An 18978-nucleotide genomic window follows, 5' to 3' on the forward strand; every position below is an offset into this window, starting at 1 on the left:
TTCCTCCCCACTTCCCAGCGCTCTCCTTCTCTGTCTTGCTCAACAGGGAGGAGGGGAGCCCTTCCCTCGGCTGTCCCTGTCCTCCTCAACCTCTTGTTTAGCAGGGAGGAGTGGTTGCCTGCTCCCCTTGATTCCTAGTTCCCCCCCCCCGATTCAGTACCCTCCTCCTGAACTTCCACTGTCATAGGGAAGAATGGTCAACCCATCTCCCTCTTCCCCCACCTCCTTCCCCCATTGACGCCCTCCTCCCCTACCTGCTGTTTGGTGGGGAGAAGTGGTTCCTTCCTTGCCTCCCAGTTCCTACCCTCGCCCTTCCCCCCGAACACCACCTGCGCTCCCTGGCCCTGCCCCTGCTGACCAGCTGTCCACTTCCACCTCGGAGGCCTGGACTCTCATTCAGGGGAAGTACAGAGTCTGCGGTTCATGGGCTCAATCTCCCCCCTCTGATGAGGAGGGTGGAAAGGTTCCCTGCAAGGTACCATGGGGGGGTCACTGCTGCTGACATCACCCTCGACAAGGAGGTGCTGGCTGAGAAAGTCATGGCAATGGAGGGGGACAGTCCCATCCCTCTCGTGGAGCCTATCCCAGAAGAGGCCTAGGATGGAGCTACCCTGGCCCCTTTACCATCCGTAGCCCCCATCATCACTGCCAGGGCAACTGTTGCTTCAGCAGCCAGCGGGGAGGACTCTGGGGCCATGGGGATGGACTTCAGATCCATCTTCGAGGAGATTGAGGCCCTGGGTCTGACCGCAGTAGTTCAGAAGGAGGACCTGTTGCTAGTGGGCCTCAGTCTGGGCAGCAACTCAGTTGCACCGCTCTCTCCTCCTCCTCCCTCTCCCATGCCTCAGGCCTCCACTCTCATCCTCGGGGTGCCCCTAATATTCCCTGCTAGCCCGGCCGCTATAGGCACTGCATCTGAGGCTGCTGAGCCCTTAAGGGAGATGTAGGGTTCCAAGCGGCTGGGCCTCTGGACTTGTGGGCACCACCTCTACCTCTGAGGTGGAGCAGTCACCCTTTCTCCCTGTTGGGGGCTCAGCAATCATCCTAACAAAAGTTCCATCCAAGCATCGGAGCCCGGCGTCGGCATAATCCCCCTTTCCACCTCCATCCCCTCGGTCCCCAACCCCATTCTGGAGGCACCGCAGCCTGGTGGCCCAGACCTGAGGGACTGTCCCCTTGTCCCTTTGTAAGCCTTGGCCCTTCTCCCTGTCCTGATCCCTCCCTTATTCCCATCTAAACCCCCGGTCCTGATCCCACCCCTATTCATGGTTCCGGCCCCAGTTCTGCCCCCATTCCTAGTCCTGCCCCCACCACCACCCAGATCCTCATTCCTGCTCCCAGCCTGACATCCGTTCCCGGTACCGACCCTATTCCCCCTTTCGCGACACCCATTCCCCCTCTAGCGCCTCCCATCCCACTATCCCACTGCTATTGCCACCCCTGGGGGGGCCATCTTCTTCCCACTATGTGCGAGCAGCCCTCAGGCGGTGGTCTTTGTGTACCCCATTCCCAGTTCAATAAGGGCTGCCCTGTTCCCTCACTAGAGAGGGGGACAGATAGCATGGTGCCACAGCTTTTGGTGCTGCGCCGAGATCAGAGCCCTGCTTGCCCGTCTCCGTGGCCCATCTGGAGGAAAACCCCTCTGCTCTAACCCCCTCATCGCTGAGGGCTGACCTGTGCCAGTTCCTCATGGACACCCGCGGGGCTAAAGGCAAGGTGCAGTGCTCCCTGCAGGGATGGGGGGACTTTCACTCTTGTGGTCCTCCGAACCACAAGAGCCCTCTTGCAGGAGGGAAAAAGGATCAAAAGGCAGGACATTGCAGCCTACCACTGGATCTGAAAATTTTGCAACGCTCTCCTGGCCTTTAGGTCAGGGAGCGGTTTGTTGCGGGTCCTTCGGGAGGCTGACGATCAGCCTGCACGCAAGGATGCACCCCAGCCCTCACTATGAGGTACACAACCATCACGACGAGGTACACAACCATCACGACAAATGTCTGAGGCTGTAGGGCAAGTCTCTGCAGGATCCAGGTGCTCTCCTTCAGAAGGTGGGGTACTTGGTGGTTTTCCTGCAGAAGACACACACAACTCCAACCACTGAGGCTGGCTGGTGGCTGGCGTGGGGAAACGGTGTGTACTCCAGCCACCTCAGCACTCATGTGGCTGGAGTGGTCAAAGTATCCTCCCACCCTACGGAGGTGCTGGGGTTTGCCAAGTTTGTCCCAGGCTGCCTGCTGCATATCCGGGCCCGCGGAGGGGCTGAGATTGAATTTGTGAACGTCTATGTCCTGAACGTGGGCCCAGAAAGGGTAACCTTTTATCAGCAGGCAGCTACTGTCATTGGCACCCTGGATCCTCACGAGTATTTGGTCCTGAGCGGGACTTCAACACCACCTTTGAGGACCGGGACTGCTCAGGACTTGAGAACTGCCAGGCTATGGCCGACATCCTCACGGAAATAATAGATCACCACTCCCTGGTGGCCATCTGGTGCTACCACCACCTGGACAACACCACCACCTTCACCTATGTCTGGGTGGGGGACAATTGGTTGCACCACTCCGAGCTGGACCGCATTTATCTATCTTGATTCCACCTAGCATGAGCCCACTGCTCTAGCGTCCGGCCGGCCCCATTCACGGACCACCATTTGGTGGCCGTGAAGGCCTCTCTTAGCCAGGAGAGGCTAGGGCTGGCCTATTGGCATTTTAACAATAGCCTGCTGGAGGATGAGAGCTTCCAGGAGTTCTGGCTCATCTGGCCGGGACAGCGATCTGCCTTTCCCTTGGCGCAGCAATGGTGGGATGTGGGGACGGTGCGCGCCCGGCTCTTCTGCCGTGACTACTCCCAGGGCACCAGCCAGCAGAGGGATGCGGCGATAGAGCAGCTGGAGTGGGAGGTTTTGAAGCTTGAGAGGTGCCTGGCATCTGACCCCGAGGATCCACCCCTCCACGAGGCATGCCAGGAGAAGCGGGAGGAACTCCGGGCCCTCAAAGACCATCGGGCCCTGGGATCCTTTGTTTGATCCCGCATCCATTTCCTTCGGGAGATGGATTGCAGCTCCCGCTTCTTCTATGCCCTGGAGAAAAGGAGGGGGACCAAAAAGCACATCACCTGCCTTGTGGCAGAGGACAGCTCCCCCCTCACAGATCTGGAAGAGATGCGTGGAAGGGCCAGGGCCTTCTACACTAGTTAATTCTCCCCAGATCCGACCGAAGCGGACGCCTGCAGTGCGCTCTGGACCGAGCTCCTGATGGTAGCGCGGTCGACTGAGACCAGCTAGTGCTGCCCATCGATAACTTTGAGGAGCAGTGGGTGCTGGCCGGGGTTCTCTGTGCAGTGTCCCCATCTGGCTCCCTCATTTTAAACCACTGACCCACACCCCCTGACCGTGTTTTTCATTATTTGTCCCCTGGAATCATTTGATCCCCAGATCCAGTCGTCCCTCCTCCAAGGCTGGGGGGGGGGGGGGCTTTTTGTCCCCCTAAGGTTTCCAATAGTGCCCCACTACACTGCCCCACAGAGTACCACCAGTCCAGACTTCACCTCCAGGGGCAAGGAGGCCTGGGTTCAAAGTTATTGGTATTAGCTGCATGGGAGGGACAGTGGGTCAAGACACCACACTCAGAGCTTCCAGCCCCAAAGGGCTTGTTTGAGCTTTTAGCCTGGTGGAGCTGAGGGAGGAGTGGCCCAGAGCTTCTAGCTCCATGGGGCTTCTGCCTCTGCTGGGTGGGGAAGGGGGAGGGTTGGGGCTCTAGTCTTTAGCCTATCTGGGTAGGGAGGCTGGGGGGGGGGGGGGGGGAGAGCACCAACCTTTAGCAGTGGGGTACCAGCATTGGAGGACTCTGCTTTGCAAACCCTGACACTGCTCACAGCCCGCCCCCCTTCAGAACAGCTGTGTTACACTATACTTGTGTACATGTTCACACACACAAGCCCAAAAGATGCTAATTCCACTCAACACACTGGTACAGTCTCGGGTTTAGCTCCGGTGCAGCTTTGTTTACACTCAAATCGAGACAGGCTCCTGGCAATAAAGCAAATGCGCGTAAAATTCCAAAACGTTGGGAGAATTCTTCCCTCGCTGAGACTCCCCCTCGTGTGAATTACAAGCCAGCACCACGGCTCCTCCCCGCTCCTCCGTCACTGGACCCACGATATCAACCATTATTTTAAGATCTGCACGTTAAACTCAACAAGTTCCCTGTCACAGCCCGTCCAGATCAGAGTGAGTGAACACGAGAACTCTCCCTAGTGGAGAGCCGGCGCCAGTGGCTGCTTGCTGCCTGCCTCCCACAGCCTGCCTGCGAGACACACACACGGAGCTCTCGTCCTAGCGCCACAGCACACGCCACGCTCTCCATCGCTCATGCATTTCCAAAAGTAGCAGGGAATTCAGCTTCATCAAAGCATCTGCCTGCGAGACAGGAACACTACAGAGACTGCTTCGTCCTGACCAGCTTGGAAACGGTGGCTGCTGAAGCGACCCCCTCCCTTTCTACCCCCTCCCCCTTCTCCCTTGGATTCGAGATCTCAGTGAAGACAATTGCAGTAAATGAGGACATTTCAGGAGTGCGTGGCTGCCGCCGCCGCCGCTGCCTCTAGCAAACGCTCTCTTGGTCACAGCTGAATAAATGTCTCAGTGTGATAGCTAAAGGGGTGGTGGTGATCAAGTCTCCGGAAAGCAAAAGAAAATTCCCAGCCGGTGTATCTTGCAGCAGATGCTCTACACCAGTGGATCGTTTCACTGCAAGCTTGCAGAAGTGAGCGGAGAGAAATGCATCACAAAGGAATTGCACAGACTTTTAGTTATTTTTAAGGCAGCCTAAGGTAAGCTTTCCACTGCAAATAGACATGTTACCCTAAACTGTAATGCTCCTTACAGAGCCAGAGGGATCAGAATCATAGAGTCTGCTTTGCTACCTCCCTGAGAGAGGATTCATGCAAATAGTGAGTTTCCAGGTTTTCATAATTAAAACTTCATGGTGAAAAGTGTAAAGCTGCTAAGCTAAAATGTTTGGGGAGGGACTGTTATGCAATAGTATGTGGCTGCCTGGGAATAGGTACTGTGTCCTATAACTTTCATGACAGATAAGGGAAGAAAAGGATTGAGGAAATATCACTATGTATGTCCAAACCATGTCTTTGTTCTAGAAAAAATACCATAGCTTCAGCTAATAAAACACCTTGCCAGGGGATTAGCAGTTAAAGAATTTTCGGAAGATGCATAAGGTGCTTCAGCCTTATAGGATTGATTACAACTACCATGGCTTATTAACTTTTCTATTATAAAGCACAAATATAGTCCCAACAAAGAGACTGTAATTATACCTACCTATAAAAACATGGTAATGAAATTATTACCAAGCAGATTTCCCTCCCAGTAACTTGCTGTAAAGTAGTGGGGGCAAGGGAACACACACCTTGCTCCAGCTTTGAAGCTCCTAGCATTTTGTCAACTGTTATTATAGTTGGAAAACAGTGGCTCTCACCATTTAATATCCCAAACCAATACACATTTCAGCTGGAGACAGCATGAAAATTAACAGACAAATGGGACAAAGAATAGTACACATCAAACACCAAAGTCAAAGAGATAGCCTGGGACCTTGCATCTTGCTGCTTCATGCAGAGGGGTTTCCGTCTTGCGTCGGTATCACTCAAAAATCCTCTCCTGTGACCTCAGTGTCTCTATTTAATATAATGCTACAGAGAGCTCCAACAATAAAGGGAAACTCAGATTGTGATTAGACTTGGATTTGTGGGGAGTGGAGAACCATGACAAAATAGGGCATCTTTGCATTCTGCAAAGCAAGAAACAAATTCTCAGCTTGTGTCAATGTCTCCCAAGAGGTCTGTCCCAGAGGAACTGCAGCTCCTCTCTCTGCCAGAGGAGCCAGAATAGGCAGTGAAGCAGTTTAATTCGACCTTGTATGTCTAAACAGCTTAAATTCTGCGTAAGCATCACAGAGAGAAATTTAACTCATTAGACTCTGGGATGTGGAAGTTTGAAAAGATCCATTTTTTAAAATCTTTCCATGATTATATTATTTTACTTGAAGGCAGCAACAGTAAAGGAGCACATTAGTATTAGAGATTTATTTCCTCTGTTTAAGTGTTTCATTGTGGTTACCTTTCATATTTACTATCAGTGTCAGGGATGCTGTGCTTATGAAGGTTAAAATCAAGATGCTGAGGGAAAACCTAACCATTAAATCAAATACCATGACCATTCTAATTTTTATGTACATTTTTTAAATTAATACAATATTAATTTCAAACTACAAAAGATATGTCTGTTAAAATTCTCAGCTTGAAGAATCACAAGCCTTATTCTTACTCTTGGTGTTATATAGATTGTATTCCAACAATTTGCTAATGTTTCACTATCTTCACTACAACAATATTATTCTCTGGCCAGATGGGCAATTACAATTTGAAATTAAAATTTGGTGTTTATTTTAGTATATCTTTTATAAATATATTCAAGCGGCTCAAATAATGGTAACACTGTCATCTGAATTTTAACTAGATATTATTAATTTAGCATCAGGGGTTTACAGATTATAGATAACATTTTTACTTATGCTGCTTCTATTAAAAGCAGATTATGAACATTTCTAATGAAACTATTCACACTAAACAGCTTCTTAAATATAATTACCAGATATAGTTTTACTTCACTTCTGCATTTTAAGCATATTAAATCTTGTAATGAGGTCAAGGCTGCTAAAGCTTAGAATACAGAGAAATTTTTTTATTGTAGTAATCACATCATTACGTCCAGGATGGGAAAAAAAATGTGTTCCAAAAAGCCATGTTCTCACTGTTTTTAATGTTAACATGATTAACAAAACAATTCTAACATTTAATAAAACAGAAACCCTCCTCTTCAACACATAGAAGAGAAGTCAGATGGGCAACAAGCTACCTGATAAAGAAAGTATTAGTTACTCATCTATGGGAACATTTAAACTGTTCAACAATTGACATTCAATTCACAGGTCTGCTCGTTAAGTATCTACTTCACAGAATCATTTTTGTGGTTTACAATTAACTATTTCACTGACAGAGGCAGCTTTCATAACAGAATAACATAATATCTAACAAATTTGGAGAAAATAAGTCAATTAATTTGCACTGAAAATATTATATATAATGAAAACATGAGCATGAGAACCACAAACACAGGAGACTGATCACAAAGTGTGTATACTCCTCCTAACCTCTTAACACACACCACAGTGGACAAAATAGTATTGCTCTCTAAAACACATTGTGATGTCAATTGAAAATCCAAACTCGGCAACAGACTGTATGCATTATTAGAATATTAGACTAAGACTAGAGCAAAGTTATGCAATAATATCATAAAACAATAGCTATGATACTGCCCCTATACTGATCACTGTGGTAATGAATGTCAACGAAATCGATTAGCTTGCCAAAAATCCATGATAAAACATAAGCAGAGCCCCGCAAAGCAATAGAGCTGTGAAATCTCAAGGCAATTCCTTGATAGGGACTAGTTAGCTTGGGTAATCATACACATTGTACAGACCTTAAGAAAATCACAGTAAACCTTAAAAAAAAAAAAAAAAAGAACAAAGACTCCCCAGACAAAACTTGCTTAATTATTTGTTAAGACTGCGTTATTTCATGCCTTTTGATAACCACAGTTTAGTTAACCAGCTGAAATCCCACTGAGACATTAAACAAAAACATGGACGCAACAAAGCTGCTTTACAGCACATAAGTCCTTTATATTTCACCTTTCATGGAGTACAGTAATTTGTTCTGAAGCAGTGGTGGGGAACCTGAGGCCCCCATCTTGCCTGAATATGTCCCCTGAGGCTCAGGACTCCCCTCCCCCAGCATTGGAGAGCCTGGGCTGGCACTCAAGCCCCCCCACCGTCTCCCCATGGGGCTGGAGCACTCAGAATCTACCAGGATTGCCCCCTTCCCCCCCACTGCTCTGGTGCATGAGAGGAATGTGGGGAGTGTCTTTCTCCTCAGTCAGGGGCCACATCAGTGAGGGTTAGGGGCTTTGGGGGGGCACTTCTCACTTATGTGTGGCTCATGGCTAATTTTTCTGTAGGTCAGTAGCCCTCAACCAAAAAAGGTTCCACACCCCTATTTTAGAGAATGAGATCACACATATTTTAGGGTGACATCCTGAAGTCGTGAATTCAATGGAAGTTGAAGATACGAATCTGTCAGGAATTGGTTCTTCAATTTTTTTTTGGGGGGGGGGGGTCATTGGATAAACACAGGACAACATGGCAACACAGAAAACAAGAACTAATCTGGTATACAAATACACATGTGTGAATTCTTTAGATTCATTATTAATTAAGGAATATGGTCAGACGCTTTTTTATTAGAGTGGAACATCTCTACTTTGAAGTCTATTTACTGCATTTTACTACATACAGAAAGAGAATGGAATCTCTACTGATCCCTTAATGCTTTCAGAAAGTATTACTACTTTTTTCGCGTATGCACAGCATAAAGTCATGGGCTTTGGCTTAAAATCAGCTGCTTTTCAGTTTTACATTGAGCACAAATCTCACAGGCAAAGAAAACTGGTTGTAAAAAAATTACAAAGACCTACAAGCTCATTTTGATCTCCTTTCTAGAGCTACAGAGAGATATTAGGCCTGATTTTGCATTCTTGCCAATTTTACAACATGCCCACAGACTTCAATACAATTAGTTCTTATTTACACTCAGTGCAAAATAAAAAGGGGGCAGGATCATTTCACAAGTGAAAGATGGACAGAGCCAAAACCTCAGGTCTGAATATTCCCATGTTTTGGAAAATTTAGATCTCAAATTTGTGGCTTGGGTCCTTTCTAATTATAATGGACTTTGTTATAATTGTTAAGAGTGAGCAGAGGAAGTAGGACAGGAACGTGTGTTCTCATTGGGAAATGTTAAACTATTAAATACAATACTAAATCTTAATTTCAAGCTACAGTATATGCCAATTCCAGTGGTATCCTACATCAAACGGTCTCCAAACCCACCTTAATTGAGACAAAAAACTACATAATGTCTCATCAGTGCTGTGAATATATGTGCAAGTACAATTTACTATTAAGAAGAATTTGCTGAATCAGGACCTTTATCAGTAGTGCAGTTGAAGTTACCGAAACATAGTAAAGAATTACAGAGCCAGGCTCTAATGTACTCTCTGAAATAATATGGTAATTAATTTTCAATGTATTTACTTGCGTGGCTGAAAGCAGATATACTTTTATAAGGAAGTCTCTATGGAAAAACTGATAGACTCTTAAATCCTTTACTCCTAAGCTTAAATGCATTAAACCAAGGATGTATTTGGTAAAATAAATAACCTATGAGGTGGCCAAGAAATAAACATCAACCAAAAATATTCACCCATCTTTTTGCATGTACTTCCTGCCTAAGAGAGCTGCCATTCCAGTCACACGTCATAACTAATAAAATGTCTACACAACTTTACCACGAGGTAAGAAAAAGTCCACATAACCTGTGCAGTGTAAAGAAAAAAAAAACCTTTCTGGAGTTTGATATTATTTACAAAACAACATAAAGACCAATTCAAGGCTTCTTCACAAGCACGGCACTCCCTACAGTTTCTCCCTGATATAGTTGTTTGACCCCTGAGTCTTCTGTGTCAGGCCACTGATTCTTCTTCTCAGGGGAGCACTTGCTCTGAGGTTTACACTTCCTCCCTTTTTAATTCCCTTCCAGCAGGATAGTCTTTTCTTTAGGCTTGATCTTGATGGTTAGCGTTACAGGATGGGGACAACTTCAGTCCATCAATCCCTTCTGCCATGGTCCATCCTATCACAAGATGGCTTGTCTGTCTCTAATTCTTCATGTACTTTAATTTTTTCTTTATCCAGTTTTTCTTTACTTTTACACCCATTATTATAATTTATTTATATTGTGGTAGCACTTAGAGAACCCCAATCCTATCTCTGTTATTATATTAGTTTCCGCATCTATAAAACGGGGATTGTGGTATGTACCTACTTCGGTAAAGCTTTTTGAGATCTGCCAATGAAAAGAGCTAGGCATTTTTATTATTATTGTTGTTGTTTGGAAAGGGGAAAACTGATTTTGATATTTTGTCTTCTCCATGACCAGTACAGAGTATTTATAAATATCAGAGTGTATCTACACAGCAAAGTTATTTCGGAATAATGGCTGTTATTCTGAAATAACTATGCAAACGTCTACACAGCAATACTGTTATTTTGAAATAATTTCGAAATAACAGATGGTTTATTCTGACTTCTATAAACCTCATTCTACAAAGAATAATGCCTATTCCGAAATAGCAATTTCAAAATAAGGCGTGTGTAGATGCCCCACTGCTGCTATTTTCAAAATAGCACCTCATAAGTTATTCCTCGTAGGGCTTTAAATCAAGATAGCACGTCTACATTAGAGAAGCCTGTCTCAGACTAATTTTGAGACTTCCCTTTTGTGTAGACTTGCTATTTTGAAATAAGCTATTTTGGAATAGCTTATTCTGGAATAACTGTGCAGTGAAGATATAACTTCAGTGATCAAGTTTCAAAAACAGATCCTAAAATCTAATTTTGTAAAATTAGCCTAAGAGAGATCCACTGTCATGGTTTAAAAGATACAGGGAGAGGGGAGATATCAAAAAAGAAAGGATGTGAGCTATCCAAATTTCAAGATTATTCTTTCACCTCCCTATCCTCCCACATTTATGACAATTGTTAAGAGTACCAATTTGTAGAACTCTTTCAGAAAGTCATGGATCTTTGAACAAACAGTTGACATCATGCATAGAGGACTGCTTGTATTGTATCTTCTCCTCTTCTTTTCATTTTCTTATAACTCTCAGGAAGCCAACAGAGTTTATAAATAACAAACAAAAAAAAGTATGACCAAAGATTCAAAACAGCCATAGCTTATATATAAAACAGTGAAGGATTTAAGCAAGCACATAGAAAATAAAATGCTACTTTTACAAAATGGGTATATAAAAATTAATATTCAAAGATGTAACGACGCATTATTTCCATGTCTCAAATACTTCTAAGTGTGTCTCAAGCATATTTCAGTCTGATGACAAATGGATCATTTTAAATAAGAACAAACTTTTTAATTTCTGAATAAAGATAAATATCAAGGAGGTAATGACATCTGCATAGGTTGCACTCAACAGGTTGGCACTTCTGATGTTAAAAGTATTTGATAACAAGCTTCAAAATCAAAACAACTAATCAGTAGTTCAATCATGTGAGACATCTGCCTTGAAACAAATCCTAATTGTATATTTTAAAGAAATAAAACTTTTTGCTAATAAAAAAAAAAAAAGCTATTGTTTTGGTCTCACACACACACACACACACACACACACACACACACACACACACACACAGAGAGAGAGAGAGAGAGAGAGAGAGAGAGAGAGAGAGAGAGAGAGAGACCTTTATGAAAGCAGTGTAGAATTTCAGATCCAATTATTGTGATTGACTCCTAACAGTAAATTAGATTACACCAAAAATCACTGATTCTCAACCAACCCCAACTTTGGAGCAGTATCAATCAATCTAGAGGTAAATACTCATTCAACGCCATCTCTCAAAAATCCCCATCAACATCTAGACCAGACAATATATTTAAACAAAAAAGCATGCTCTAGAAATAGTTCTGCAAACTATATGATTAATACAACATTTAGCTTTAACATCTCTAAGATAGAGAACTGCAGAAGCAAACGAGATGCTGGCCAAACATAGATCCATCTCTATTTAGCCATTGCATAGAAATGTGCTTATTTTATTTAATTCCATGAAAATCACTTACGGTGATTCTCAATACCACTAGGCCCTGTCTGCACTGAGACCCATGTTAACATACAGTGGAAACAGAATTCATATTGAACCACTTTCTAACACGGCTTGATTAGGCAGCATGGGAAAGGCCAAAAACTTTAAGAAAAACCTATTTGGAATTAGGTTCTCAGCTAGTCTGGAGCATTTAAAAAAATCTTTTATTATGGTTTGGCTCATTTTAGAATGGCTGGATTATTAATATTTATATTAATCACCCCACAGGTCTTAATCAAGATTGAACCTCCATTATGATGGCATGATACAAATATACTGGCCCAAATTTTTAGAGGTTGTTAGTCATTGCTCTCTGCTCTTTTGAAATTGGGAGTAGACCTTGCGATCCTAACTGAAGCAGTTATTCAATATCTAAGGAGAGGGAGACAGAAGTAAATTAATCCAATATCTACATTTTCAATTTCTGTTTCCTTCATTGGTTATTTTCTTCATGACATTCATTCCACCACATATGAGTGAAGAGAATATGTGCAAAAGAGACTAGTGCTCTTATGAATCAAGACATTTTCTGTGCATAAAGGCCAGCATCAAAAAAGTACAAAGATATTTCTGTGAGAAGCTGACAACTGGACAGACAAGACTGGAATTGCTGGAATCAAAATACATAAGACAGAAGATCAACAAGAACTCAATATGGTTAACTGCTCAATATGCTGCTCCATTCTGAGTGTAGACTAGGGCTGAGTTCCCTGAATTTTAAATGAAAGCTGTAAACTTTAAATAGCTTGTTATAATGTCACAACTCAAGTTACAAACCTGAGTTCAAGACTTTTGTCACATTGCTAGGTTCATATCTACCAGTGCTGTTTAAGCACAAAAAGCCACATTAAAAATAACACAGACTGCCTACCTAAAGTCTGACCTTGATGGCTTTAATATTCAGGCCACTGCTATTAATGCATGTGGGAGTTCTCAGCTAAAATCCTATACAGGTAGATAAGCAGAGCTTATCATTCAAGCCAACAAAGGGAGGAAATTGAGAGTTCTAAGGAACATACACTTGCTCATTCATTTCAACATTTGACATTATTTTCCATGTCCATAAACTCTGCAGGCAATTTCCAATATCAGTTCACCTCAACACTTTACCTGATAGTTTAACACTGGCTGCTTCTTTTACTCTGCACACAATCCTTCCCAATGTTAGTGAGAGAACCTTCTCCTCTGCAAATCATGTTAGCTGCAACAAATCTTCCTGTATCTGTGTCCCCCATTTACTGTCCATCTTATTTCAAATTTGATATGACAATATCTGATTCCCTTTGTCTATATCCATGAGTTTGCTTTACTATTAACCTAAAAAGTATCTGGAAATGCAGTTTTTATCAAAGATACTTCACTGCATAGAGATATCCTGTAACATATTCTTGTATTGTAATACCTTTTAGCTGTTGTACCAAAGTGTATTTTCACTACCCATTTTGTTCTTTTCCATTTAGCTAACATTGATTTTTGTACTGTCTTTGCAGTGTGTTGTAGAAGCCAGTTTTGCTTACTTGTCTTTTTTTTGCAGTAGCATCACTAAGCAAGAATATGCACAGGACTTACAATACTTTTTGCTAGTTAACAGTTACTGCAGAGCCAGCACAGGAAGCAACTGAGGACAGAAATTGCTTACATATAAGAGAGAGAGAGAGAGAAAGACACTATTGCTTTTATTTTCTGGTGATTGGTAAAATTCTGGGTGCAGACAGAGATATCTTGAAGTAATTCATCAAGTAATATTCTATTAAAAACATGTAAGATGTCAGATTACCTGACTGCATTCTTTTGCTCTTCGCATTCTTATCTCATCATCTTATTATTACAAGTGGCTTTTGACTAGCATCATATCATACAATACATAATGATAACCGTTATCCAAACAGAACGAGGAGATGATATTTGGATGCCTTAACTCTGATACTGACCTCAGGATAGTCATTGATGCTTTTGTCACCTCCTAGCTACAGTGGACACTAAAGAAGGCTACCCTTGAAGATCTGTTTGAAGCGTCAGTAGAATGAGATCTGCTTGTTTAGTGCAAAAGGTTAGCTTTAGAGCACAACATATGTGTTCAGTGTATTGCAAGGGCTTCCCCCTATCAACTCCAAGATGAAATTCAAGGTTTTGGTTTTCGTTTGTGTATGTTAGGACCCTGGTAATCTTTCTGACTCTACATAAAACAGGTAAGATCAATCATCATAACTGCTAAAATCAAACATCTGAGGAGTAATTCTTGCTGACAGATGCTATATGTTCACCCTCAATAGAAGGTCCCCATCTTGCTCTTTCTGGGGGGTTGTCAAACTGGGAGTTCACTGGCCTTCAGTATCTGGTATGGAATCATATTTACCAATAAGCTTTTTCTATTTCTAAACAAATGCACTGTCTTTTGGTAGTACTTGATGTTATCATCATGGATACTGATACTGAGTTAGTATTGCTGGCTACTGTAAACAATTTAAAATTCATAGTAAATAACAACACAACTTGCAGAAGAGGAACTGACATAATTCAATTTTTATAATTTACTATTTGAATTTTAACATGCAGCCAAATAATAAAAATGAAAACCCAATCCAGTTACTGTACACTCAAATTTGAGGTTCTTTTGATCCAAATATAAATGGAGCCATTTGCATTTGTAATGGCAATCAGAATTTTTATAATATGAGTATTAGATATAACCTTGACAGATGGAATAACTACACAGATCACATTGCAGAAAATTCTGGTACATTTTTACTGATAACATTTCCATGTTACCAATATGGCACATTGCACAGTAGAAAAATAAGCAAAATTTCTAAACCTGAGCAATGTTGGAGAGTGTAACAACTCCGTGAATAATATAAATTGACATGGAACTTTCTTTGACATTTTATTTGTCCAGTGTCAAGTAAATATTTATTAATTTGAATCTCAGGTATCTATTCACCTCTTGATGCAAATACCTAACTCCTAGTCTTAACATGGTTATACAACCCTTAAGGGAACATAAACCCCTACTATACAGAATTTGACCAAGATAAATAGGCTTATATTCAGTCTTGTGCATATAATGCAATATATAGGAGGTAATAAAGCAGAAATATCACAAAAGACTGTGGCAGCATCTCTTTCAATCTTACAGAAGATAAGTTTAACAAAATGTTTATTCAGGGAATATTTTAAGGAATATTTGCAAATTTTATTTTTCAACATACTGCTGATTTGCCCCAGGACTGCTCTATCAATGTATGTACATCTCATGAATTTTGTTTTTGTAAATTCATCCTTAGATCTAATCATATCTACAAAACCACGTTTAAATAAGAGAGACTTTCACAGTGGTAACACATGTTCTTTTTTTCTGTGTGATGCAATTATTGTAAATGCATTCCTACTCTACCTATAAAAAGAGAAGATAACCAGAAGCCACAACATCCTTTCGTTATTCACAAGGAAACCTTCACATTTTTAAGGCAATGAAGAAGCAGTCAAGTGAGTTGTCATCGGTTATCATAGTAACTGTGGTGCTGCTGTGTCTGAAATTTAAACGCATCACATTTACTGATTTTACTCATAATCACAATAGTGATGGCTCTATAATAGTTTAAAGCACATTCAAAATAATACATGCTGCAGCGATTGTCTAAAGCAACTTCAAAAATGAAGAATCACTCTGGGCTCACTATGAGATTGCTCTGATTTCTTGCCATGATACACAGGTATCGAGAGAGGGGAGGTACATGGCTAGAGAAGTTTGTACTTTCAGTGGTGAAAAAAGGGATCCATAAAAGAATAACTTTGATAAAAGATGAAAAATGATGTCTGATATACAAAGTAGGAGTCATTAAGCAAATGCATAGGTCTCCAAAACAGATTTCTTAAAAAGTTTAATTTGGCAATTACTGTCATTGTTGCTCCATTATTCTAGGTGGGAAATATAGTAAAAAGTTAAGAGACTGGGGTATAAAACTGACAATTTTCAACTATGTATAATATCAGCTAAATGTACTCCTTTTCTTAATAATACCACTTTGAGCTTTTTAACCACAAAAACTAAACATCTAAAAGCATCTGATTATGATTTGAAATCAAACTATAGCAGTGTGCCTGTATTTTAAAACTCAATTAAAAATGTGTATTACACAGGAAAAGTTTCTGCAAATAATTGGCACAGAAAATTAGTATCAGCAAGGAAAATTCTCCAGAACAGTTTTGTTTGCATGTGAGTAATCCTCAGTTCCATATTCAAGAGATGAGTCTCCTGATTTGTAAAGTTTTTTTTCATAGTAATATAGACTTAACTATAAGAGAGGTGGAGGAGTGGGATCTCCAGTGAACTCGATTGCACCACACTAAAAAAATTCCTAACTATGTCTACTGGAAGACCATAATGCATGAAATTGGAAGAAAAAGACATAGTATTTTGTAAACAATGTAAACAGAAATTCAAGGCACTTTTAGAAGAATACTAGCCATATGGTACTTAGAGTGAGGTGGTGATTTGCCATCAATGAGTTGATTAGTCAATAAGCAGGGAGCCACAGCTGATGGACTCTTAATCCATTTAAAAGGCTGGTGCTCAGCAGGGGGGACCCACCGCAAGCCAGGAATCAGTTGTCCCGGCTTAAGATGGGTCCCCCTGCTGAGCTTTAGTCTTTTAAATGTAATAAGAGTTGGCTCTTAATACATTTAAAAAGCAGAGGTGTGTCTGGGACTAGGAGTGAGCGAGGAATGAGCTGATTCCCTGCTTGCACCCGGTCCCCACTACCCCTCTGCCTGCCCTGCCCTCCCGCAGAGATGGTGCTGGGGGAATCTGCTTTCAAGCCAGCTCCCCCCAGCACTGGCTCCTGCTCCTCTACCCCCTTGTGCCTCTTATAGAGGCAGCCGGGGGGAGAGTGGGGGAGTAACTAGTGGAGGGCCTAGTTAACTATCCAATAAGCAAAAGCTTATTGGATAGTCAATTAGTCACATCTCTAGGTGAAAGTAAGTCCTGTGCACATTGGTGAATTTCACTCTAGGCTATGAAATATAATCAGAATCCTTGGTTGTGTGCATATAACCTTAGAGAGGTTATTCATGCAGTCTTTCAATTGTGTGTGAAAATATACCATCTGTAAATTTACATCTTAAACTGTCATAAAAAAATAAGTTAAAAATATATTTTATTAAACCCACTTTTTGTAAGAAGATTTTATGTATACGTGTTTCTACACAGCAAACAATATAATTCAATTTTAAATTTGAATTTAGTATTTCTTTCAGACTATGAGGCTATTTTTTCCTCCCCATTCACAAACCAATGTACTGTATATTTCAGAGTTTGTGCATCACTCTCTCTATCTGTGTATGTCTGTTTGTTCAAGAACTCCTAAATGGTAAGAGCTAGGACCACCAAATTTGCTATGCAGCTTCCTCTTATCATAACTTACAACAAGGTAAGAGTCAGGACAATGGGATGTGCCTGTAATTAGATTGTTTCTCATTAAAAAGGAAAGGGTTGGGTCTGATACAAGTGGTTGTTATACTATAGCATGACCAGAGTGGGTATAAAAGACCAGAGATAGGGACTGGGAAAAGCTCTAACCCCAGCCTAACAAAGAGTAGGGGTGGAGAAAGGGAAAGCTATCTACTACTTACTTCAGAGAGTTTTGTTTGCTGGTGCACCTGCTGTTCCCCAGCTGGAGGCACATGCACCCTTCCCTCAGATATGCCCACTACAACTGTGACAGCCATGTACAGGCATTTCTCACTGGCCCCAAATTGCTGCAGTGAGAGAGTGCTGATGCAGCCTGCATACTGAACCCCTCATCAAGAGCCCCACCTCAGAATAATGGTTTAAATGAAAAATAACAACACTTGAGTTAAGGACCTGAGCAATGCCAAGTGAATCTTCTAGTAATTTATAAAACCGCAGTAATATAATTTATATTGCAAATAGGTGAGTGACTTCACTGAGCTTTGACTCAAGACCCTGATCCTAAAAAGGCTTATACATATTTAACTTTACATATTGACATTAACAGGACTAATTAATATGCATACATCTTTGCAGAACTGGGGCTCAAATAATATCGGATAGGATCCTTTGCGGGATTTTCAAATGCCAGTGCTGAAAACTAGATGTTGACAAATCTGGATTGTCATCAGAGGATTAAGAATTATAGGGACAGCATTATCCAGTTTAATATGCTACAGAACACTTAAAAAGCTACTGTGACTTCCCATGAAGACGGTCTCTTTCAGTACTTTTGACATCACATTCTGATACAGTTTAATAAACTACTTCAATATTCAGACAGAAAGTGAAGTCTTTTTCTCATGAGCTATCTTCAATAAAAAACAAAGAAATCAAGGATTAGGATTTAGCTTCTAGAAGAATAAACTCTGTGATCTCTTTAATATTTAACTTGGCAAATCATGACATTCAATCAGTTAATCTCTCTAAATGTTGTAGCTACCGCACAAGACGCTATAATGCAGTATCTAATATGGACACCAGCAAACTATGAACTTCTGCAGTATTTATGCATATTGTGATCTCAGTAGTTATGGAAATTTCTGAACAAGGGCTCATGCGCACACATTTTATATAATTTAATGTTTATTTCACCCTTTGTCTTGTATACCAAAAACTCTACAGAGTAAGTAATGGCAGCAGAATTACAGAGAAATAACAACAAGGGAAGAAGGACGATCCAGGGAACTATAGGCTGGTCAGTCTTACCTCGGTTCCTGGAAAAATCATGGAAGGGATCCTTAAGGAATCCATTTTAAGGCACTTGGATGAGAGGAAAGTGATTAGGAATAGTCAGCATGGATTCACAAAGGGCAAGTCGTGCCTGACCAATCTGATTAGCTTCTATGATGAGGTAACTGGCTCGGTGGACATGGGAAAGTCAGTGGATGTTATATACCTTGACTTTAGCAAGGCTTTTGATACGGTCTCCCACAGTATTCTTGCCAGCAAGTTAAGGGAATGTGGATTGGATAAATGGATGGTAAGATGGCTAGAAAGATGGCTAGAAGGCCGGGCCCAGCGGGTAGTGATCAATGGCTCAAAGTCAGGATGGCGGTCGGTTTCTAGTGGAGTGCCCCAAGGTTCCGTTCTAGGACCGGTTTTGTTCAA

At 41.9% G+C, this 18978-nt stretch overlaps 2 protein-coding genes across 3 annotated transcripts in view; one reads left to right on the forward strand and one right to left on the reverse strand.

The window, feature by feature from the left end:
- DOCK1 (dedicator of cytokinesis 1) overlaps window positions 1-18978 on the reverse strand; it is a 567625-nt gene that overhangs the window by 279311 nt on the left and 269336 nt on the right. The gene's annotated exons all lie outside the window — the stretch shown is intronic.
- Window positions 4206-18978, forward strand: part of INSYN2A (inhibitory synaptic factor 2A) — a 78636-nt gene continuing 63863 nt past the window's right edge. The window contains exon 1 of the mRNA XM_006130182.5: window positions 4206-4830. The gene's annotated coding sequence lies outside the window, so the exon portion shown is untranslated. The remainder of the gene's footprint in view (window positions 4831-18978) is intronic.

This window comes from Pelodiscus sinensis, chromosome 8, assembly GCF_052426305.1.
Source record: "Pelodiscus sinensis isolate ZL-2025 chromosome 8, ASM5242630v1, whole genome shotgun sequence".
NCBI lineage: Eukaryota > Metazoa > Chordata > Testudines > Trionychidae > Pelodiscus > Pelodiscus sinensis.